Source organism: Suricata suricatta, chromosome 13, assembly GCF_006229205.1.
Source record: "Suricata suricatta isolate VVHF042 chromosome 13, meerkat_22Aug2017_6uvM2_HiC, whole genome shotgun sequence".
Lineage (NCBI taxonomy): Eukaryota > Metazoa > Chordata > Mammalia > Carnivora > Herpestidae > Suricata > Suricata suricatta.
The window spans coordinates 57093155-57117231 of record NC_043712.1 but is presented as its reverse complement, the minus strand read 5'-3'; the positions used below and the strand labels follow the sequence as shown (position 1 = coordinate 57117231).

Below are 24077 nucleotides of genomic sequence, written 5' to 3'. Positions count from 1 at the left end.
GCCTCCTTTGTAAGGTGTCAGTGTCTATTTGAGCTAATGCCTTATAAGGACTGCTGCCAAGATTGAATGACATAATGGATACGGAAGCAGTTCACAAATTTGAATATTTCATAAATGCAACAATCTGTTACATTTATAAGATTGATACTCTTGTATGTTTCCATCCTCATCAGGACCTCTACATTACCACTGTCATTAAAGATCCTTTCTTCAGATTAAAATATGCAAGATTTAACCCATAAACAGTGCTGTTATCAGTTTTCTGAAGAGTTCTTAAAAATATTCCAAAATTTTACATTTAATTGGTGACAAATTATATTTTCAGTTTTTGTTTGCTTCTTCTGCAACAGTCTTGAGAGCTTGCTCTTTAAAAACGAGTTCTGTAATCATGTTGAAAGGTATTAGGAAAAAAATACAGTTTGTCTGCCTCAGCTTCTGGTGATCTGTTTAATTTGTACACAGCTTTCCAATAAGCTTGTCTCCTTGTCTACATAGGCTGTGCTGTAACCATTTCAAGTTCAAAATTACTGCAAAAAAGTAATTGATCCTCTATTTCAATATCCCTGCTGTTTCATGAGCTCTCTTACAATTTGGAGGAATCCATTTCTCATTGATGTTGAAAAACATAATAAGGTCACAGCAGGAAGGCTTTAGCTTCATTAAAGAACATTATTATAAAAATAAAATGATCGAGGGCAAATTGTTTTTGTCCTTGTGGTACTGTTTCTGCAGATTCACATTAATCTGAGTGTTTAAAGCAACAATAAATTTGTAATCTTCTCTTTATCATTCACTTCACCATGGTAGCCTCTAGTGGTAGAAAGAGATGTCAATCGCTCACATTCCAGGGGATTTCTAGCTCTGTTGAATAAAAAGGAATTAAGCCTCTTTGGAAATGAAGGCTGCAGCCTGTCAAGTAACTAAATTTATTTCTGCTTTTAAAATATCATGGAGAATGTTGGTGTCCAGCAAATGTAGATGCCAGCATTATTTAAAAAATGATTGAGCAGAGAAATGAATTGAAATTTTGACCCACTCAGGCTTCCATCTATCATGGAAGCCCATAATGGGGGGATGACGAAGAAAGATTTAAGATAGAGAATCGGTGATTGCCCTATTAATCTAGTTTAACTGAAACTAAAATCTGACAGAGTGCATTACAAGTTGCAGGCAGTAAGGCTTATCAATTCATTACTACTTTCAAGGCTCTCCCTTGCTTTCTTTCTGCCTTCGGCTCCTGGCAAAGGACAGCTTTTTACAGTTCAATTCCTCAGTTTATTTTTGACTGCTTTTAATTAAATTTGATGGCCTGCTTCTGCACCACTGAAGTGATTGGAGTTGCAAAGCACTTTGCTGTTATAATGATAGCTCCCTTGATGTCTGTTCATTATTAACTGCTTTTCAAAAGTGCTGCTCTCAACTCTCATTTTATAAATATTTAAATAACTGAATTTCTATAACATAAATATCGGTGCACAGAAGATAAGGATTCTATTGCCTGTTTAATAGGTCATACATAGTAAAATAAGAATGCCTTTTTGCGAAGTTTTATATTATAATATTAATCGGGAATGTGTGCTTAGATCATCCTGTATGTAAGTTTTCATATAAATAGTACCAATGTCTCAAAATCACAGTAATCAATGACTTAAGACTTCAGGACACTTTACACTAATAATTCTAAAATAAAATACTTTAGAAAGTAGAATGAGTGATTTTCATATAGATAAATGAAATCCTGAAATCAACCTGGTGTTTTTTCTTTTAATCTGTCATTCTTAAGACAAATGAAAGAATGTGCTAAAAGAGCTTAATCATCATTCAAAAAGTTTTACTCCTCAAATAAAAAAATAAGTAAATAAGAGCCTTACTAACATAAAATCCAAAATTAATGAATTGACCACAGTTATTAATCTCTTCACCTCCCCCAAACCGCAAACGAGAGCAAAACCATTAAAAACAACAACAACAACAAAAAACAAAAAACAAAATATCAACTAGTGGCTGATAAAAAAAAAAGTAGGGGCTTGGAACAAAAGTGGAGATAGTAGTGGAAGAGAGCGGACAGCAATGTATCAGTGGCTATCAATCTTGCTCTGGGCAGGCACTGCTCTAACTCATTTTGTGTCTATAACATCTCCACAATCATCTCCTTTTTACAGGCGAGAAAATAGAGGTGCAGAAGCATTAAGCAACCTGCTGGTCCCGTATCCAACAAGTAACAGGCGCAGGCAGTCTGGTTTCATAGTCATACCCTTAGTCACTGTACTGCATTTCGATACATTGTGGAAGATAACGAGCAGATAGAGGAATGATGAACGATGGAGCAGAGCTTAGGAAGTGCTGCCCATGTGCTCACAGCGCAGAGAACCACAGGAAGTCAGCTGAGCACCCACAGAACCTTCCAGCAGCCCAGCCCTTGGAATAACAGAGTGCTTTGAAAGGCAGGCGTGAGATGCAGTTCCAGAAAGGGAAAATTTGGTAAACTTCTAACAGAGTTGCTCTCTCATGCCCCACAGCTGGCAATTACTTCATTCCCTATCATCCCCTACCCCCAAATCCCAAATGCCAAGTCTATTCTCTGGAGAAATTAAACCTAGTACACTTGACTTTGGACAGAGCTCTCATTTGAAGTAGACAGACTTAATCATGGAACCTATAATCCTCTTCCCTTCCTTAGTTTCCAGAACATAAGCAGCCAAATTACTCTACTCCAACTCCTCCTCAAAGACCCCACTTTATAACAAATGAAGAATAAAAGGTTAATTATTTGAGGAACACAGCCACATTACTAAGACCTAAGACTGAGATGTTAACATTCAAAAAGGACTAAAGATAACACAATATAGGGAGTTAAAGAACTGGGGTAGGGTTGGGAGAAGTTACTATAGTCAATATAAAATAAAAATGTGTGCTATGATTAAAAAAACCATGCAATGATAATCAAAAAAGTTATTAAACCTAAAATCAATTATAAAGAAATAATAAAACTTAAAAACCAGCAAAACATCAGATACAAAAATGATAATACTCTGTCTTTTATTTTTTAAAGTTTATTTTGCACACACACATGAGCAAGAGCAGGCAAAAATGAGCAGGGGGGGGCCAGAGAGGAGAGAGAGAGAGGCAGGAGGAGAGAGAAATCCAAGCAGAATCCACACTGTCAGTGTAGAGCCCAAGAAGGGGGCCAGTCCCAGGAGCCATGAGATCACAACCTAAACTGAACTCAAGAGTGATGCTCAACCAAATGAGTCACTCTGGTGCCCAGAAAATATTTTATTTTTTAAAAGGGGAACTGCCTTCTTAACAAATGATGTGGTCAAAGAAAAGCTGAAAAAGCGTTACAGAATGAAGGCTACTGCAGAGACACGGCAGTTGTTAAATTAAAGGAGGCCATTTTACTCAAGTGGCTGTGGTGCCTTGGTGACCTAGGTACACAAGCCAAAATCTAGGCCTCTAAATGCCTTAAGGCTATGAAGTTGTAACCTGAGGACAACCAATCACAGCCAATGGGCTGCCAGTAGGCTTTCAGTTGTAGCCAATCAAAAGTTTTCTTACTGGGGTCCCTGGGTGGCATAGTCGGTTAAGCCGCGGAATCTTGATTTCCGTGCAGATCATGATCTCACCATGGTGAGACTGCGTCCCAAGTAGGGCTGCCTACTGGGCTTAGAGCCTGCTTGAGATTCTCTCTCGCCCTCTCTCTCTGCCCCTCCCCTCCTTGCACGTTCTCTTTCTCTCAAAATAAACATTTAAAAAACGCTTTACTTTGCCTTCACTTTTCTCCATATAAACATCTATCCTTGGCCTCCTGTTGGTGTAGGGTTCCCAAGCACTTCCTGTTTGGTGCTACTTAATTTGAATAGATTTTTCTTCAATTAAACTCAAAAGTTTTAATATGCCTCAGTTTGTTTTTTAACACAAGAAATGCAATAGATTTTTCAGACTATATCCCACAGTGGAATAAAAACACACTTATGAAATATTGGCTCAGTTGATTACATTGGAATACCAGCAGTAGATTACATCAAAGTATTATATAAATGTTACATTTACTAAAGCTAATTACCTTACTGTAATTATGTTAGAAAATATCATTGTTCTTAGGAAACACAAAATGTTCACCAAAGGTGAAGGGCAATGGTATATCCGATGGCTAAGGCAAAAAACAACAGTATCAACAACAATGATGATTGATACAGCATGCATGTGTGAGTATGAAGAGAAGAAACCAAAGACACAAATGTTAACTATAGATAATCTGGGTAAAAGGTATGACATGTTCTTGCACTTTCTCCCAACTGCCAACAACCTTTCTGTATGTTTCATTTTTTTTTCTAAATAAAAGGATTTTTTTTAATTCCAAGAAAAGTATAAGATAAAGTCAAGGAGATGTCCCAAAGAGTAGAACTAAGAGAAAAAAGATGATTTCTTTAGAATATAGGAAAAGAGCAATTCCGAAGGCCCAACAGCTAACTAATAAAAAGAGAAACCTGTGACAGCTAAGATGAAATTAAGAAATTCAAGCTTTCACACACACAAAAAAAATCCATCTCCAAAATGTAGTCACACACCAAGGCACATTGTGCTGAATTTAAAAAAACCCTGAGAAGTTCTTGTAAAGAAAAAGCAAAACAAAACAGAAAAGAGTAGTAAAACAGGAGAATCAGCCTGCGTTGTAGCGATCCTTTCATCATCATCAAGAAGGAAGAAGTGGAAACCAGGACCAAGAAATCCAACAGAGAAAAGCAAACCCAGGAGACTCAGAGAGCCAGCAGGTGACAGCCAGCAGGTAGATGGGAGCAGCAGGATGAAGTGTGAGGGGCGTGATCACAACGTAAGTAATGGAGTCACAGATCTTTTCATTGTGTGCATTTGAAATTTCAAGTCGTCATTAACATTCTTATAAACTCTGAAAATTTAAAATAACTTATGCTAAAAGTTGAAAACCAACTAAACGACACTTAATCATCATGATTTAAACATTAATGTTGATTTCTCTAAAATAGTTTGATTCAATACGTTGAGAGGATAGTGGAAAAGAATTCCTCGGATTGGTGTTCCTGTCCTTCATCATATGTAAATACCATAGTAGAAAGTTAATAGGTAATGCTTAAAATTAGTCAAAATAGTACAAACATATTAAAGTAAAAAGAAGGTAACTACCAACAGATGAGAGTTAAACTTTGTTCTTTATTCAGTGTGACTGAAGCATAAATAGATGTGTAGCAAGCTATTGTGATTCTGCTGCTGTTGCAAATCTCTTAATACTATTTGATTACTAGATCATGAGTTTCTATTTTTAAGAAGTAGAACACTTCTTCGTGCTCTAAAACTGCTTAAACCATTTTAAAAATAGAGTGCACTGATCATTATACAGAGGGGCCCCCTGCCCGAGTTTTATCTGTCATTTTTTTAAAGAAACATTTGTTCAGTGTTACATATGATATGTACTTTTGAATGGAAAACCATCTCCTAAAAACATGAATTTAAAAGAGCCCATATGTTTTTGTTGTTTTTGTATCTCTTAAAACAACTGCTTTACAAGGTTAGGATGGATGGTTGAGAGAAATTTGAGAGCCAGACTTTTGTGGCTTTCAGTACAAAGATAGTACCACAAACGCCTCTAACTTTTGTAAGATTAGTTACTTTTGATGTTAAAAATATGTTTGAGGGGTTCTTGGGGACACAATCTGTTGAGTCTCTCTCTCTCTCTTTTTTAATGTTTATTTATTTTTGAGAGACACAGAGAGCATGAGCAGGGGAAGGGCAGAGAGAGCAGGAGACACAGAATCTGAAGCAGGCTCCAGGCTCTGAGCTGTCAGCACAGAGCCCGACATAGAGCAGGAACGCATGAACCGTGAGATCATGACCCCAGCCGAAGTTGGCTGCTTAACCCTCTGAGCCATCCAGGTGCTCCATGCTGCTGACTCTTGGTTTTGGTTCAGGTCATGATCTCATGGTTCATGGGACAGAGCCCTAAATCAAGCTCTGCACTGAATGAGCCTGTTGGGATTCACTCTCTGTCTCTGCTCCTCCACATGCATCCCTGAAAAAAAAAATGAATTAAAAAGTATATTTGAAAATGAAGCATATCTTATTCCTGTTTTCAATTCCTCTCCAGTGTAGATGCAAATTATCTCTACTAATAGTGATAGATATTACCATAATTTCTAATGTGTTTGCTCTAATTTCCAAGTTGCCAATATTGAGTGGCAATACCTTTGACTTACAGCATATTACAAGAAATTATTTTTTTCACATACTTAAGATATAATCACAAATTTTAATGGCAAACATCACTTATTCTTTTATATAAAGGAAAGTGATACCTAAAACTGTAAGAAAATTCTTCTCATTAAGAAAAAAATTACCTTAACAGGAATTTTTGTGTATTTACTAGTTACTATCATTAAGGTCTGAGTTCAATATACTCTCATCTATAGCATCCATCAAAGATCTAGGAAAACTACTGATGTTTCTTGTATTTGAAGTCTTATATTCTATTCTTGTAAAACACTGAAAGAAGTTCTATATTATATAAAGTGTCCTTGAAGGATATTGATTCACCTTTTTGAATAACCAGAAAGTTTGCTGCTTCACATTAACATTAAAAAAATGTTGTTTTAATTTTTGTTATTACATAAAAATATTGTATTTTTTTATCAGTTTTCATGTCCCCACTGGCAAACATCAGCAGAGGACAGCAATAACCATATTTTTAAAATTAAATTAAATTAAATTAAATTTTAATTTATTTTTAAAGTTTTTTAACCTTTACTTATTTTTGAAAGAGAGACAGTACCAACGGACAGGGACCAGAGAAAGAGGGAGACACAGAATCAGAAGCAGGCTCCAGGCTCTGAACTGTCAGCACAGAGCCAGACACGGGGCTCGAACTCAATAATCTCAAGATCATGACCTGAGCTGCAGCTGGAAGCTCAAACGACTGAGCCACTGAGGCGCCCTTTTAATTTTATTTTAAATGTTCATTTATTAATTTTGAGAGAGAGAGAGACGGGAAGGAGAGTGATAGAGAAGGGGAGGGTAGAGGGAGAATCGCAAGCAGGCTCTGTACTCTGCACAGAGCTTGAACTGACGAACCATGAGATCATGACCTGAGTGGAAATCAAGAGTCTGGTGCCCAGCCCAATGAGCCATCATGGTGCCCCCTACACTTTTTAAAACGTTCCTCCACCTAACCTTTTCTACTTTCTCATTATAACCCAAGATTATTCTTTCTCTGGCTAATCTTTATTCTCCTATATTTCAATATCTATGCCTCAAAACAAGTTTATTCTACTCTCTGTCTTTTGTCTTTATCAGTCGTCTTCTCTGGCAAACTAAGTACCTATAGAAAGGAATCTCAAATCTCTGCACCAAACCCCAAATGCTCTTCTTAGTTTTGCACTCTTTTAACTGCAACCTTGTCCTTCTGAATAATATCCTGCCACCATGCCAATCCCTCAAAAATTCAGTATAAATTAAAGAGAAACAATAATTTTGAGAAACTATAACAATTAGATAATGCTTCTATCTTAAAAGAATTACTATGGCAACATATGACAAAATAAAAAGGAGAAAGGGGACATGAAGACAGTATCAGGATAATCATTAAGGAACAGTTTTAAGTATCTAAGACAAGGGGCCCCTGGATGGCTCAGTGGTTAAGCGTCTGGCTTTGGCTCAGGTCATGATCTCAATGGTTCATGAGTTCGAGCCCCACCTTGGGCTCGGTGCTGACAGCTAGCTCAGAGCCTGGAGCTTGCTTCAGATTCCATATCTCCCTGTCTCTCTGACCCTCCCCTGTTCCCACTGTCTCTCTCTCTCAAAAATAAATAAAGAACATAAAAAACTTTTAAGTATCTAAGACAAAAAAGAAATAAATGGGGAAAAAAGGAAAATATAAAAGAGGTTGTGAAAGAAGGCCTTTGGTACTTGAAAAAGTGCTTCACTTCAACAAATCCTAGTTGAATAAACAGATCTGAGGAAATGAGAAAAGACAATTAAGTAAAACCTTCCATGACTTAAAATTTTGGTGTCAAGGTAATTCTATCACTAATAGAATTCAGAAACGGTAGAAATAAAGATGGTAAGCCTCAAATATATTTGACTCATTCTTGACTAAAATGATACTTGAAACTTGAGTCCAAAATTTTGAACCAGTGTTAATCTGGAACATTCAAGAGAAACCAAGAAATTGGCACAAATGCTTTGAGAAAACAAAGCTATGACTCAGTCACTGTGTGTAGAAAGATAAAGATTACTTAAGACCTGTATGCAATGATAAAAGTTGCATGTTAATCTATGCCTTTTTAGCATTATGTTATCATGAATTTGATTTTCTGTTTAGTACAAATGGTAAACAGCCTTTTGTAATACACCAAGGTTAGTTTTGATAGTTCCAAGTGCCATTGATTTGCAACCTTGAGACCGATATTTTCTGTGGAAATTAAGTGTTTTTAAAGGTTGTAGGGAAAAAGTGTTAAATTTTATATTTACCTGCCTTCAGATGTAAATTTTGGTTATTAACTCACACTGCTCTCAACTTAAAAGATTGATAACGACTATTATGTACTCCACCAGTATAGGATAGTGAGTACTTCCATTTTAAGTTAGAACAGGATTAGGCAAGTATTTGTACTTACAGTGATATTGGGGTCCAAACAATGTAAAGTTCAAAAATCACTGGAAGGGGATAACAAAATTAAGAACATATATTGTAGATTCTTAACATTTTTGAGTGATTGTGACTTTTAATTATTCAGAACAACCATTTTGAATGTTAGTCTTTTCCTTCCTTCCTTCCTTCCTTCCTTCTTTCCTCCCTCCCTCCCTCCTCCCATACTCCATCCCTCCTCCCTGCCCTTCCTTCCTTCCCAAACCCTGGTCAATTTTCAGGTCATTAAATTTTCTTGAGATACATGAATAAAGGACACACACACAAAATCCAGTTGAAAGTATTGATCTGTGGTGATCCAATTCTCCTAGATTTTACTGTACATTATTTTGAACTCTAGGTGCTTTCAATGCAGTCAAAATGAAATGTATTTTGATTTACCCTAGGCATATATTATTGAATGTCTAATGAATATTGATTCATCTGACCAAATTTTCATCTTCTGGGAATTTCTAATGTCATAGTTTGCAAAATATTCTCAGTACTTCAGCAAATGTAATTTCAACTGTTAAAGTTCAACATCACTACAGTTGTTGGCAATATTAAATAATTTTTGTTGCTGTGTGATGTTCGCTGCAGTTTAAATTTCAGGTCATGGAGTGTTATTAATATTATATGGTTGGAAATAATTTCCAGATCAATGAATCAATGCCATCTTAATATTCTGTGTCTTTAATTTTCATACTACACTTATTTTGTGACTTGATTTCATAAGAGAATGTTGCTTTGTGCTGCCTAGCTCATTATCTTGGGATTTTATCCTGAGTTGAAGTCCCTTTGTGATCAAAGTGCAGAGAGAACACTTCTTGAATTGTTGAACTGTGCTGATTTGATGGACAGGCCACACACATTCAAGTAAAAAGGAGGAAACTTTCTCCACAGATACCTCCTTGAAGATATTTTACTGAAAAGCTAACATATCACTGTGGGAAAACTACTCATACTACCTCAATAGATATAGTCTGTCTTTCTATATATATATATATATATATATATATATATATACACAAATGTATATGTACATACACATATGAATATTTTGGAAATTTGTATCTATTATCTATGGTTGGTAACAATCAATACTCAAACTCTCAAAGTGTTTAACATTTACACACTGGTTACACAAACACTGTATTAGAATTGGAATAATGCAGAATGAATAATTTAAGACTCAGAGGGTTGAAGAGAATGGTAGATTTTGGACTGCATAACTTATTCATGGCAGAGTAGATATTTGAGCCCAGATCACCTACTAGAAATCTGTCCACATGCCCATGTTGGTATGTTGACAACTCTAAACTACCATTGTAAACATCCTTCTGCCATTTTTTTCATTTCAACTTAATGTTAGGTCATGCATTTATAATGTGCATATTGTGGGGAGAAGCATAGACAAGGGAATGATGAAGAATTACCAAGAGTAAATTCACTAATAATGGAAAAAAAGGAGAAACATTCATATTATTATTAAGCTATTAATATATTAATGACATTAACCAACTTGTCCTTTCTCTTGTCTATAACTCAGGTCTACTCAGTCAATCTGGGCACCCTCTCCTATTAAACAGGATTTTACTTTTTCAGATTTGACATCGGGGAGGGTAGAAGGAGGAGACCCCATTAAAGAGGAATCCAAAAAAAAAAAAAGGCAGGAAATACAGCCTAGGTGACAATGATACTTGTGGTTTGCCCAGTATTTTGATCCAGTAAACAATTAGAGAGTTATAAATTTGGGGATATTAAAGCCATGGGTGTCCATGTGATCACCCAAGCAGAATATAGAGAAAGAATAAAAAGGGCAAAGGATGGATACAGAAACCGTAATCTAAGTGGAAGATGAGTACAGAGAAGTCTGTGTAAGAGAATATTACTGCAATTCTTCACAACATATATTTTTATTGTGAAATGTTCACATAAGAAACTAGAGTTGTTTCTCTTATTTTGTTTTTCTTTTTTAAGATAAATATACAACCTACTCATGCATCACAGAAGTCATGTAAAGGAGAATTGCAGAAGGCTATGGTAATAAAATATAAGTAACTTTCACAGATTTGGTGAACATGTTCATACTGTGATTAATTACACAATGATGTAATTTTTGTTAAAAATTCAGTAGTATTTACAAAGTGTCGGTGGGTGATAAAAGATACCATTGAGTATGTCAATTTGATTATTCTAAACTTGGCACAAATATCAATATTCAAATTCAGGGTGCCTGGGTGGCTCAGCCGGTTAGGCATCCAACTGTAACCCAGGTGATGATCTTATGGTGCGTTGAGCCCTGCGTTGGGCCCTGCGAATACTCTCATTCATGCAGTGCATGCCACCGTGCTAGAATTCTCTACAAAATGAAAAGTGGAACAATACAAGTGAGCGTTATATGTGCTCTCATCCATTTCAACAAGTCAGATGTTGCTATTAATACTCATGAAAGCACATTTCTATATATTTAACCATCAAGGTTAATTTGAGTAGGCTCAATCTCTCTTTGGGGACTTTACATATTTATTAAATAGGAATTATCTTGACTCTCTGAAACTCTTTTATTTAAACAGAAAAGTTGTATATATATTTTAAATATGTTTAATGTTTTTTAATTTATTTTGGAGAGATAGAGAGAGACAGAGTGAGCAGGGGAGAGTCAAAGAGAGAGGGAGATACAAAATTGGAAGCAGGCTCCAGGCTCTGAGCTAGCTGTCAGCACAGAGTCTGATGTGGGGCTCGAACCCAGGAACTGTGAGATCATGGCCTGAGCCGAAGCCAGACACTTAACCAACTGAGCCACCCAGGCGCCCCAAAAGTTGTATATCTTTAATAAATATAATACCTATGTATATACTTTCACACATATATGCATAAACACACTTTAGAAAAATACACATGCAGAATGTTACCCAAATTCCGTTTCGTTATCCATATAGATAGGCATTGTACACAAAAACAGGATTTTACTTCAACTTTGTTTTGTAACCTCGTTTTTTAATCTCTGAGGTATATGGCATTCTTTCATCACTTTATTCTTCTGTAATCTTATTTTCTTACAAAAAATTTTAATGATTTAATTTTCAATGTTGAGTCATATTTTTCTGATTATTGTATAAACAGCCACTATGAAAACATCAGAAAAATTAAGTTAAAAATTAAAATAATTATATACGTATCTTTCCTTCTGTCTTTTCTGTATAAACACACAAATGCTATCTTAAGACATTTTAACCTGCTTTAGGCCTAATATAGACATCTTGCAAAGTTAAAAAATTGAGTTGTGTAACATTTGTCTTCCATTCCTTAAATCTATCGCCCATTAATCTGCTCAGCCCACAAAAGTTTCATATTAAAGTCCGTAGGTGATGCATACATCTGGCTTATGAATTCATACTTTGAGAACCATTAAGTACAACACAGGTATGTCTGACCTTTACTTCTGATCTCTTGCAATTTAGAAGACAGAGTCAAAGAGTCTTTTGAGTTGCTGGATTATCTGCTTGCCTTAATTGTATGAATTTGGAAATGAAAAGATTCAGGGTCCTCAAAGCTAACTCAGCCTCCATGTGCCCATCATTAGAAGGCTATGGAACAATGTGTCAATCTGAAATGTCTAATGATAACTTTGTTCCCACTTTGGTCACTTCCAGAAATAACCTTCCTTCCTTACTCTCCATCCATTCTATGAAATTTCATCTTTCATTTTATTTATAGGTTAGGCATTTTGACACCCAGTTCAGAAAGAAGCTTATTCATAGTTACCTGTTTCACCACTTAAAGAGGAAAAATATATATGCATTGAATTTAAAGTACTAGTTTTACAGCTGTAATACTTTGAAGAAATACAGTAGCCTTGTATTTTGAGAGAGTAAAAATCTCGCTGGAGTTATCTTAGGAGTTCCGTGGTTAAGAGTCAGAGAGGAATACTTGAGTCTTGGACACTGTACTCACCTGGAGCCAGAGCCCGTCCGTCACTTCCTTCCTTCGATGCTGGTGCCGACACGTGTCAGTCAGACATCTTGAACTGGAGTATCACTGGCCAGGAACTGCTGGCTTTTTATTCCTACCTGGAACAAAACATAGTGTCAGTCATTTTTTTTAATGTTCACTCAAGCACATTAAGATATTCATTATGTTATCTTTCCCTGTCACATTAGACACCCATTTATCAGAATGTTCAACACAAAAGAGAGAAGCGTGAACTCTTCACCTCTATCGTTTATACCACAACGATTAATATAGCACCTGTTTAAGTCAAAGGGAACATCTATATTTTATCTCCTAAAAATGATCTTTCTAAAGGATTATTATTTCAGTGCCATCATTCCTATCCATTTGGTTTAAGTAATTGATGTGTTAATTTAGGAAGCCATTTTTATATATTGTCCTTGGAGACTGTAAATCAGAATATTTAAACCCAGAAAATATGTTGAAAATACTGTTTTCTGGATTTTTTTTAACACCATGAGAAGGAATCTCAGTAGGAAACAATTTAGGAATGCAATAGTTTTTCAACTTGTGAGACATTGATGAAGAACACAGATGCTCCCTCAAATACACCAGAGTGCTGCTCCTACGGAACATTAAATGAAAATAGACACTGTGATCAGATGATGAAATCACAGACTCAAAAAATAAAAATAAAAACACCCACCCTCAGAGCCGGACTGCCTGTGTATGAATGGGTTATTCCGGTCTTCTACTTCTCACAGTTGGAGCCCCTGGACCCTCAGCACTCTCTCCAGTACGGTGCACAATTGGGTGGTTTAAGGAAACGGAAGAAATCCAACAATATGCCCATCTTGTTGCCATTTGTCCAGCCAGCACTTGTTTTGCCTCTGCTTTTGTCTCCTTCCCCAGCACTTGGAATCTGACTCAGGATTGAGTCTCATTGGGGGGATCCTGTCACTTGCTGACATTCTTCCTGATGCGTACTGCCGGACTTCATCCCCAGAACCAGGCTGGTACGCCTCACTGTTTGATCTGCCTGCCAAAGGGACCTATTCACTACCTCTTATTGGACCACTTGTTTGAACTGCCACCTGATGCCTGGCACCACCCTCTCTGTGGCTCCATGTACTTCAACACAAGCAGTGAAATCCACTCCCCCAAACCCTAACCTTCCTGATATCAAGTTACAAACCACTTCTTTTGTCCCAGGTTGCCTATTAATTTGAGTGTGTAACATAAAAGGTGCAAGAGTCATCTCATTTCCTTAATAGAATTCAACTCTTAAGAGAAAATATTATTCTTTCTTTGCAGTCTTCTTAAAAGTTCAAATTTTTCTCATCTCATGCTGAAATCCATTTTACCCTTTTATTTCTTCTGCTACTAGCACAATAAACTTTCATTAGTTCTCATTTAGATAATAACAATAACTTCTTAAATGTTGATCTAGTGCCAACTGAAAACAGATGGCACTTTCAATTAGAATAATTTGAGGAGCGTTTAATAAAGAACCTATTACAAAACTGTAGGCTCTATGTAGGGAAACCACAAGAGAAGATGGAGTAAAGTTGTTGTCACCCTTAGGCTGGCAGACAGGAGGACAGGGGGCAGCGACTGCCATCCAGGAGCCCGATGTAGAGCGGGAGCCTCCTGGACAGAAACAGGATCTTTGCTTGGAAGTCCCGGATGGCAGAAGGTGACAGGATGGGAGGGGTCCTATCGCCTTGCATCTTCTCATCTTCTCTGCAGTTTCCCATCTACACTACTTATGGGACAAACCGCACTGGATTCCCAGGGTCACGGAGCCTCTTGAACTCCACCCAGACTAGTTTCCAGTATTAGAAAGTAGGATGGAGAAGAGTAAAGAGTGAATCTGAAAAGAGAATGGAAGGGGTTCAGCAAACACTTATTCATACTTCAGAGCATCGGGATTTGGAACCAGATCCAGGTTTGACTCCTAGCTTTACCTACTTGTGTAACTAGATAAATTTTAATAATTGTTGGTATCATCATCTATGTAATTCAGTTAACATCATAGTTTCATTGTTAGAATTAAATGGCATAACATGCCTGATACTTATATCTAGTAAGTAGTTAGTATTAGACACAGTGGCAGTAATTCCTCACAAAGTGTGTCAAAATCAAACACAAACACACTCTAGCCAGACTACACTCTTCAGCACTCATAGTGGCGAGTATATGTTCAGACCTTTCACAGGTGCTATTCCTCCCCCCCTCCATCTCAACCCGTCTGCCTAGAGAATCCCTACTCATATTTTAAAATCCATGAAATGATCTGAAGGTTCTCTTCCATTCCAGTAAAAGGGGTTTGTTCTCTTTTTGTCTTTCCACAGCACATATCACTCTGCAAAGTAACTAGACTATGCCATCTTCCTATTTGACTGTGAGTTCCTTAAAGGAAAGGTCCATCTGACAGATTTGTTTCCTCAGAAGGCGGTTCATTCTCAGGCGTTTAGTAGATATTCAATAAACCTCAAGTGAATAAATGTGTCTTACTAGAGTAAGTCTATGACAATGTGAGGAAAAGATTCGTTAACTTCTTTCCTTTTTGCCCTAAGGACAAATCAATCTGTAACATGGTAGGTGGTGGGGAGTAGGATTATCATGGAAAGTCAAGACAACTGAAGAGGTCCCAAAGGAAACTCCAAGCACCTCTGCAAGTTCTCCCTGGGGTGCCCAGCTGGAAAATTCACCTCACTCATCACAAGACTGCCAAAGGTGGTAGTACTGGCTGATTTCAAGCAGACAATTAGTAACTAATAAACTAACTAGGGAACTGAATACAAACACCTCTAAGTATCTAATGCATTGAAGTGAATAGAAAAGTTGAATTATCAACATTTCCTCTATGACTAACCCAACAGTTTTTTCCTGAAATTTAAAATACATATATTGGGGTACTTAGGTGGCTCAGTTGGTTGAGCAGCTGACTCTTGATTTCTGTTTGGGTCGTGATCTCATGGTTTATGGTATCAATCTTTGTGTCAAGCTCTGTGCTGTGCTGAGCCTGCCTGGTATTCTCTCTCTCCTTTTCTCTCTGCCCCCCCCCCCCATGTAAGCTTGCTCTCTCTCATAATAAATGAATAAACTTAAAAAAATAAAATAAAATACATGTATTTTTCTGTTTGGGGAACTGGTAAGAAATTTGCATGCCTCTAGGCATCATAAAATGGAATAAAGGACTAAGTCTTTCTCTCACCCTTGCCTCCAACCTCTTCTTATGTCTCCTTCAACACGATCAACTTTATTGGCAATTGTGGATCCCTGCAACAATTCCTTATACAAATGCAAGAGAGCTGGTATATTATTCTGCTCCCCACTCCCACTTAAGAAAGGAAAAACAGATTGTATTCTTTACCCACTATTATGGGCCTTGTCTTTCCCCCTTCCCGACATCAAGTAACTAGCAGGCTTTTTATATTGGGAAATAAACAGCACTTTCCACATAGTTTCATGTCTTTCTATTCTGATTCACTTGAAGTTATTTAATTATATCCCCAGACATTTATTTTTCAAAACTTTTATTATTCTTGAGATTTAAAAGAAAGTCTTTTAGTTTGTATCTAAGAGGTATATCTGTAGAATAAATTCCTCTGAGAGTGGAGCAGTGAAAAGCAAGTGCATTTATAACTTTCAAATACGTTGCCAGTTTCCCTCCCTGAAAATCAAACTAATTAATGCTACTACCACCAACTTCTGTTCGGGTGGGCAGACTTCTAGATTCTTGAAAATCTGATGGGTGAACATTTTTATCTCTGTCATTTAAGTGAGCATTTAAAAAATTATGATGTAGGTTCAATATCTCCTTATGTCATTTAAGGGATATTATGTATCTTTTTGTGTGAAACTTCTATTACAATTCTTTGCAGTTTTTAAATTTCAAGTACAATTTAACACATTCTTTCTCATTCTATGTACTTTCAAAATGAAGCAACGTCATTAACGACATCAGCAAAATTCCTCAATGTTAAGGTTTTTAAAAGCCTGAGTTCCCAAGCTCCTTGCAATGCTACGCTGGAAAGCGAAACCTCGCAAAGAGGTCCCACAGCGCTCTCTGGTGGCCGCCTGCTCCATCGCATCTTCCCTGCATTAACTCTTGGGGCAGAACCTATAGGTAGATACAGCTTGTTATCGAACTCTTCCTTAACCTCTGAACCTAGTCCCAGTCTCCTCTGGAGACAAGTCCCCTGGAGACAAGATGGAACCGTACTCAGTCTGAAAACGAGGAGACATTAGAGCTACGTCAGCCCGCAAGGAACCAGGCTTGTGCTGCATATTTGCGGGTGTCCTAATAGGTAAGGTGCATTTCTTTCCTAGGCACTCCCCCATGGCCTCCCAGATGCTCTCAAAATGGCCCTGGAGGATCTTGTCTTGTCTTGGGGGGCAGTACAGGTTTGTTCCAGGAAGTCAGGCTCTGCTTCACCTTTCTCTGTACATCAGTGCAATCAAATGAGCTATCACCATTCTTCAGAATTCCAAGGAGTCAAAATATCATAAAGTCAGCTCAGTCAGAAGCCTGAAGTTCCTTCATTCCACAAATATTTCAAGTACTGTATGTGCTATTTTAGGTGCTGTGATTATTTTCAGTGAACAAAATATACCAAAAAAAAAAAAATCTGTTCTCGTGGAGCATATCTTCTAATACAAGGATGAAATTAAGAAGGGTGTGGGGTGCCTGGGTGGCCCAGTTGGTAAAGCGTCTGGCTTCGGCTCAGGTCATGATCTCATGGTTCGTGGGTTCGAGCCCCACATGGGGCTCTGTGCTGACAGCTAGCTCAGAGCCTGGAGTTTGCTTTGTATTCTGTATCTCCCTCTCTCTCAGCCTCTCCCCCACTTGTGCTCTGTCTGCCTCTGTCTCTCAAAAATAAATAAATGTAAAAAAAAAATAAGAAATTAGGAAGAGTGTAATTAAGTAAGTAATGTGCTTATATTGAAAAATATGGTCTTTAGGGTTATGTAGGGGAGAAGAGTGCATGTTTCTCTTTAAATTAGAGAGGGAAATAAATCATAGGCGTCTTTGAATAAGAACTTCAAGGTATGGAAACCATGTGGTTCCTAGGAGGAGAAATCATCTAGAACATGACAACAGTCTTTTTTTTAACGTTTATTTATTTATTTATTTTGAGAGAGAGAGACAGAGAGAGGGAGAGAATGAGCAGAGGAAGGTAGAGGGAAAGGGAAAGAGAGAGAGAATTCCAAGCAGGTTCCATGCTGTCAGGGCAGAGCCCAAAGTGGAGCTTGGCCACATGAACTGTGAGATCCTGACCTGAGCAGAAACCAAGAGTTTGAATGCCTAACTGACTGAACCACCCAGGTGACCCTAGAACATGGCAATAGTCCTATGGCCACAGTCCTGCAGTGGACACCGGAAAGATGCCCTTTCAGGGTTAAGGACAGTAAAGATGTCCTTAATAGAGATTTTCACCCAGCTGATGGGGGTACTTCCAATTACCACGTCTAATCCTACCTGGAAATTGCCCCAGCTGGACATGTGGCCTGTTTCTCACTCAGACGCAGCCTGCACCCAGTTGGAGATGTTGAGCATGAGAGCCTGCCCACAGCCGCCATGCAGGACGGCTTCCTGCTGTTGAAAGAAGCCTTAGTTGAGGCTCCATTGCAGCCTACCTTCCGTTTCACATGGTGGATCCCAGAACCTGCCTGTAAACCCCCTGCATGATAACCTCTGCCTCATCTGCTCTTACCTGGAACAGCAAGGTCACCGCTGAGAGCCTGACTCGCATTCATTCTTCACAAACATCTGTTGACTACCTACTGTATGCTAGCACTGATTTTAATGCTTAGAATACTGTAGCAAAAAAATGCAATTTGTTCATATGTAGTTACAGCAGAGAAGACAAAAATAAAATACATCATATATGACATAGCTCTAACTGCTAAGGAGAGAAAGCAAAAGGATGGAAGAAATGTCTGGAAAAGGTTGCAGTTTTACACATGGGAGTGAATTCCCACTAAAGCAACACTTGAGTAAAAACCTGAAGGGAATAAGGGGGTCAGTCCTGGGGGCAAGTGAGAAGAGAATGTTCCAGGCACAGGCAACATGAACAACGAGTTCTAAGATGAGTATTTTTTAAATTTTTTAAATGTTTTTTATTTATTTTTGAGAGAGAGAGAGAGAGAGAGAGAGAGAGAGAGAAAGCATGAGCAGGGGAGGGTCAGAGAGAGAGATACAGACTCCAAAGACAGGCTCCAGGCTCAGAGCTAGCTGTCAGCACAGAGCCTGATGCAGGGGTCGAACCCACAAACCATGAGATCATGACCTGAGCTGAAGTCGGACGCTCGACTGACTGAGCCATCCAGGTGCCCCTAAGATGAATATTTTTGTTGTTGTTGTTGTTGATAATGTTGTTTCAGATAAACAGCAAGACACCCAGTTAATTTGAAGTGAGCTGAATGAGACACGAGTGAGCCGAGTAGGAGAAGAGCTCAGGGAATAATGAATCTGAGAGTAATCATCTAAAGGTTACTGTAGATATAAGACACCAGCTTTTACTCCTAATGGGATGGAAAGACAATGGGGGGTTGGGGAGAGATGACAGACAGAACCATTCTGGCTGAAAGTTAAGAAGAAACTGGAGGGTGTTAAAGTTAGGAGCGGAGAAACAAGGCTATTATTGCATCAAACTAGAGAAGGCCTGAATATGGCTGAGACTAGGGAAGAAGCAGTGGAGGTGGAGAGAAACGGTTAGAATATGTGTATGTATGAGGATACAAAAGCGAGGATTTACAAACAGATTTCATGCGGGATGTTACTGAGAGAGCAAAAGCATAGCCCCATGGTTTTCTTTTTATTTGCAGTTTTTGTTATTTTGTTCATATTTATCTATTTTGGCGAGAGAAAGAGAGAGAGAAAGAGAGAGAAAGCGAGTGAGTAGGGAAGGGGTAGAGAGGGAGACACAGAATCTGAAGCAGGCTCCAGGCTCTGAGCTGTCAGCATAGAGTTCAAAGAGTAACTCCAGTTCCTGAACTGAAAGATCATGACCTGAGCCAAAGTCAGACGCTCAACCAACTGAACCACCCAGGTGCCCCATAGCCTCGTGGTTTTAGATCTGAGCAGAAGGGAAAGTAGAGTTCTCATTAACTCAAAGAAGGAGGACCACCAATGGTTAAGGGGAGTTATCAAAAGATCCATTGTGGAAATGTTAATTTCAGGATGCCCATTAGGCAATAAAATAAAGATATCAAATAAGGGAACTGGGTATCTGAGAACCGGGGGGAAATGTGTGGCTGGAAATGCCACTTTGAAGTCATTAGAACATGGGTAGTGTTAAAAAGCCCTGATAAGAGATGACATCACTAAAGTAGAAAGTCTGTTTGGAATGTTAAGAGGTCCAGGACTGAAGCCTTGGTACTTCAACTTTAAAGACTGGCGGATGACGAGGAGGCAGCAAAAGAGAACGAAGAAGAAGAGCTACTGAAGTCTGCAGGGAATCAGAAGCCAGGAAAAAACAGTGGTTCGGAGGGGAGAGAACGTTCAACTGTCTCAACTGCCACTGCTGAGTTAAGGAAGAGGAAGACCAAGGGCATTTTCCATGTATTTGCCGTGTGTTGGCAGTGTAGAAATCATTGAGGACTAAGACGGGATTTGTTTCAGTTAAATGATATGGGAGCGTGCTAGAATGTAGAGGAACCAAGACCTATGTGAAGGCAGGACACCAGAGAACATAAAATATTTTCATGTACAAACTTATTAAAACTGACAAGATTTCTATTAGAAAGCAAGCCTTAATTTTCAAAAGACCATGGTGACAGAACATGGTCTATAGGATTACAAAGAAAATAAGTTGAAAATCTATCCCAGAAAGATCTAAAATTAACCTGTTTATCTGGAAACTAAAAAACAAATTTACTGACCCAAGAAATATTAGTTTAAATTTAGAGTAATACAACCTGAAAGTAACAGAACCATTTCATATTAAAACTCGAGAGGCCCCGAGGACCCTCCCCTCTTTGTCATGCTCCACTTCCACGACTGAGCACTGCTTCTAGCAACATATGGAAAATAATAGGCAGCGCAAACAAAAATCACTATCTTGTACCCTATTTCTAAGATAATTTGACTATTTGCTCATCTTCCCCACTGGACCGTGAGAGGTTTAAACACAGGCATTTACCTTGGTAATCGTCAGCACTTGCCAAAATATCTAACAAGGGGGTGCTTCTCAATGCTAGCTTATGTAATGAGTGGATGAGATGAATTTTTGGACAATTAACGGTCTTACAGATTAATAAGTATAACTGAAGGATGTACAAAGCTGTTAATATGCCTGAAAATACCTAGATTAATAAGCGGCATGCCAGACATCAGTTAAACTGGGGATTTAAAAAATTTTTTTGCTCTTTAAACTAGCTGCAAAAATAAATATGCAGACAGGGTGCAGGGCTCAATAGCTGCTTATCAGTCCCCACGAAGAATCCGCTCCTGAGGGTCGCCATGACCTTCTGCCTGGCTTTACTGAAGGGCTCATCTCTCATTGCACTTTCTCCCCCTTATTGTAGGTCCCCAAGCTGCCACCCCCAATCTCCCACACAAACACTGGCTTTCTGGAGTACGGTTTCAGCAGCACAAAGGCTAGGAAGGTTTACAAAATTCATAAAAACCCTAACACAGTAATAGACAGCTAAGCTGTAAAATCACAAGTATTGTTTTTTCCTCAACTCATGCCTGAAATAGCATAAGAAAGTTTTCACATTAAAATTAGAAGTAAAAAAAAAATCATAGTTTCACTGAAACATAAAATATATTTTAATTGGAGCAAACTATTCTGTGAAACAGAATTATGAATATGTGCTGATTCATTATCATTTTTTACAATGCAAATGACAGAATGAATAGTGATTATATATATTAAACTCCTGATTTTGTGAGCCCTGTATAGATTTTATTTTCTTATGAAAACCAAAGGTGAAGATTTCTTAGCTCAAGAGCCAAAAAATAAAAAATATATTATCTTTTTCTAAAAAATAATGAGCTGAAAAATTGACACTTCTCTTTAACATGTGTATCTCCATGTAGAAGAGGATTGTTCAGTGTGGTGAGCAGTTCAATGATAACAACACATCATTAAGCTTTCAACAAGGTTCCTTGGGATGTAATGGTAACATGTAGGTGTTCAAATCCTTTGCTAGATATATTTGACAATAAAATTAAAAATACTATGGCATGTGGGTAACTAGACGACAAGGTAGATTTTCATTCTGCTCTTGGTTATAAAGACTAAAATCCTTAAAGTTAGCAGTGTTGTGAATATCTCATCTTCCAAAAGACCTTGTCTTCCCTTAACATTTGTGACACTAGGTAAGTTAACTCTGCGCACAAAGATATTTGTGTACTGTGACTATCAAAGACTATTAAATTGTCTACCTCTCAGAGTGAATATCTCTCCACAAAGAACACATCATGAAAGGCAGCAATAAGGGAGCTTCCTTACTCTGGAAGGAATCTACGTGTTTCTTTCCTGGAGGCATAGCCTGCTTGTAAAATAGCACTATTTTTTTTTCTTCTTGACTTTATTCAGAAATAGGACAGATGGAGAAAACAGGTAAAATTAAAATAAAACTTAGAGCACAAGGAATTGCCAAGATGTTTATTGATCCTAAAAGGAGTTATGATTTGTCTGTTTGGTGTTTTTCTTCATCATTTAAGACCCTTCTGAAAGTAATCACCCTCAAAGTTCTGTTAGCTGTTCCATTTACTTACAAATTGCACTGTCATTCTCTATCAATACCCCTCTCTCACTGTATTTTAGCTTAAAAACATCACTGTCATCACTTGTCATTTAATCAAGATATTCCAAGAAGGATGTGTGTCCCTCTTTGCTGCCACTCTTTTCTCCTCAAATCCGCCATCATCCCAGTCCATCTTCAGTGCCTAACATCACGTCCAGAAAACAATAAGTTCATTTAACTGTTCAGTGAAAAAAAATGACTGAAGAGAACCTACAAGAAAGGTAAGAGATAAAGGCAATTAAAAGTAAACTTTAAAGATAGGTTAGATCAAATACTATTGCACTTTTAGCTTCTCCTTTTATGTGACTGATTCATCTAAAGCTCTCCTATATCTATTTATCACACAAAAGTAAAATTTAATGGTTAACATCCGATATTTAGCAAAACTTTTAAGAAGTCTACCCAAGCAATTCATGTGTTTCAATTGCAGTGACTTCAGGAACATTATTCTAAGAATAAAGCAAGTGTTATCAGCCTAACGACAACAACAGCGACAAAGTTGGCAGTATCCTAAGACATGATCCTAGCAGTAGGTACAAAGAAAAAGACTGAAAAGAGACATTACAATAAGAGGACAATTACATCAAACAAGAGGGCAGTAACAAATTACAAAGGCTACTTGAAATGACACAATATATTCAGTAGTAGAATTCCAGAAGTAAACTAATTCTCAAGGGCAGCAAACAACAGTAGCATTGATACAATGGCAGGATGGTGACGCTAGGACTTCTGTGGTGGAGTAAAGGGTCACCCAAATGAGAAAGCAAGATGTTTCACAAGAGAAGTTTTAAATCAGATAAAGTTCAACCACAAAGGGAACAGAATCGATGATTCTCATAGGTTTAATTCTCTGCTCATGGATCTATGCAAATATTTTCATGTTTGAGTCATATTTATGGATTTCCTCTACTTCATACTTTAGCAAATGGTAGTTACTTCTAAGCCTTCCTAAGAGATTTTTAAGATTGACAGTATATTTAGACTGAAAAAATTGTCCCAGTAGAAAGACATTTAAAACATTATTTCTGGAGGTGCCTGGGTGGCTCAATCAGTTAAGCATCCAGCTTCAGCTCAGGTCATGATCTCACAGTTCGTGGATTCGAGCCCCACATTGGGCTCTGTGCTGACAGCTAGCTCAGAGCCTGGAGCTTGTCTTCAGATTCTGTGTCTCCATCTCTCTCTGACCCTCCCCTGCTCAGGCTGTTTCTCTCTGTCTCTCAAAAATAAATAAAATATTTAAAAAATTATTTCTGGATGGAATCTACAGATTTTGGAATTTTTATCTTTAAGTTGATTATACTAAGCTGTAACAATTTAGTAATTTATGCAATCACCTTTATTTCCTTAACTTAGTGTACATGTGCACATTTCTCCTTTAAAACATCTCTAATTGGATGCTGACTGTACCTTTTCCTAAGGGACCTTTACTCTCATGGCTAAGCGAAGAGTCACATGATATAGGTTAACCCAATTACCACACAGTCAGCCCCCTGGTCACATTCAAGAGTGGGTACATTCTAAGTCTACATTTCTGTTGGAAACTTTGAGGAAAAGATACTCTTCCATTCTTTTTTTTTTTTTGAAATTTTATTTTATTTTATTTTTTTTACTTTATAAAGTTTCATATTTTTTAACATATGCAATTATTTTCCATCATTTACAATACAGTAGTTACAATGACACTCCAAACAGAAAAGCA

The 24077-nt window shown here is 37.7% G+C and overlaps 1 long non-coding RNA gene across 1 annotated transcript in view; it reads right to left on the bottom strand.

Moving 5' to 3' along the window:
- The window catches only part of LOC115276602, a 1186317-nt gene that overhangs the window by 494517 nt on the left and 667723 nt on the right, over window positions 1–24077 (bottom strand). The window contains exon 4 of the long non-coding RNA XR_003902023.1: window positions 12614–12729. This is a non-coding gene — a long non-coding RNA (uncharacterized LOC115276602). The remainder of the gene's footprint in view (window positions 1–12613; window positions 12730–24077) is intronic.